Source organism: Drosophila bipectinata, chromosome XL, assembly GCF_030179905.1.
Source record: "Drosophila bipectinata strain 14024-0381.07 chromosome XL, DbipHiC1v2, whole genome shotgun sequence".
Taxonomy (NCBI): domain Eukaryota; kingdom Metazoa; phylum Arthropoda; class Insecta; order Diptera; family Drosophilidae; genus Drosophila; species Drosophila bipectinata.
The window spans coordinates 21,953,799-21,955,338 of NC_091734.1; the positions used below are offsets into that span (position 1 = coordinate 21,953,799).

Here is a 1,540-nt window from a genome sequence, read left to right on the forward strand (position 1 = left end):
TTTAATTTAAGTAACCCTAGAAAATAGAAATATTTTGTTTAATATAGAATTTTTTTTATATTTTATCTCTGTCCGTGGTCGGCACCCAATACATTGATATGATTTTAACGCATTAGTATTAGTATAGCAGAAAGCAGAAAGTAGGCTCTAAGCATGACGCGTCATGACGTTTCACACACTTATACTGTGTGTGTGGCAGAGCACGGGCAGATAAATGCAGACTGATCTATATTATATTTTATGTATAAAGTTTTAACATGTTAAATACAAAAAATCATGTTAAGAAATAATGTAACGATATTTAAACTATCTCTAAGATGTTGACATTACAAGTTTATTAAAAAGTTTATTTAAAAAGTGCTAATTGATTCCTTGCTGAAAAAGATAAACTGAGAAGCCTTTTCTTTTTTTTCGCTGGTAAGTTACTAAAAACGTTACTAATTTCATAAGTAATTTAATTTAATTACTAATTAAATTAATCTAGAGCTGATTGTGGAAAGACATGATAGATCTTAACATCGGAAAAAAGCCAGAAGGTCTGCTGCATATGGCAAAATTTATAATTTGAAGGCTAAGGAGAAAAAGTTATCAACTGGTAAATTACGCCCCACTTCAAAGGTTAAAAATAATTTCCCAAATACATTTTTAGGTAATATGGCTGATGTTCAATAGTGAAGAGGTGAAGCTTAGCCTTGCAAACGCAAAATTTGATCTTACTTTTGAGTGGCGCAAAAGTTTCTTTTTCTAGGACGATACAAGTGTAGCTACACTTAGCTTAGGAGGAATTGCCCATTCTTAAGCAGAGTTGTGAAGACAAATTGGTAATATTTTTTATACATTAATTTTGTTTTATTTAATGCATTTATTGAATAAATTCTTAGATTGTGGCAATTTTTTCTCTCATTTCGTTAAAAGGAAGTCCAGAGTTTTATCGTACTAAAAACATTCCCTCAACAAAGCGAAGGTAAAAAGGCAATAATTACACTACCTTAAAAGATGTTTTAAAACATTCACAATTAAATAGTATATTAATATATTTATATCGCAATATTAATTGACGCTATTTTCCACAGATAAAAAGGACGCACATGATTCACGCTATTCTAGTCCCCACCAAAAGGGGAAAACATGGTGCTACTGGAATTTTAAAAGTCAAGTATACAATTCAAGATTCGAGGGTCAAATTTATTATATACCATAAATAAAATGTTCTGTGAAAGTAAGAACTGAAGAGAGCTATCAAAGAAAACAAATGTAAATGTAAAAATAATGTAAAAACATGTAAATGTATGATGTAATATGTAATGTAAAATGTAGAAATAAAATTTCTAGAATTTAGAAAAGGTCACCTTTAATTTAAGAAATATTTGTATATATTGTAGAAAGGGTTATCTTAATTTTAGGGCGCCTTGCCCTGGGGCTTAGAAAAAATCGCCATAAAATCAAGACATTTTTTCCTTAGTTTTAGAAAAGTACTTTCTAAAACCTAGAAAAACAAACCCTAAATTTAAGAAATTTTTTTCTATTTTTTAGAAATTTT

At 29.0% G+C, this 1,540-nt stretch overlaps 1 long non-coding RNA gene across 1 annotated transcript; it reads left to right on the plus strand.

Moving 5' to 3' along the window:
* On the plus strand, positions 1 to 1,256 carry LOC138926332 (uncharacterized). Its single transcript, XR_011442803.1, has 5 exons — positions 1 to 417; positions 485 to 595; positions 650 to 821; positions 882 to 964; positions 1,074 to 1,256. It is a non-coding gene; the product is annotated as an uncharacterized lncRNA (long non-coding RNA).
* Positions 1,257 to 1,540: the final 284 nt, after the last annotated feature.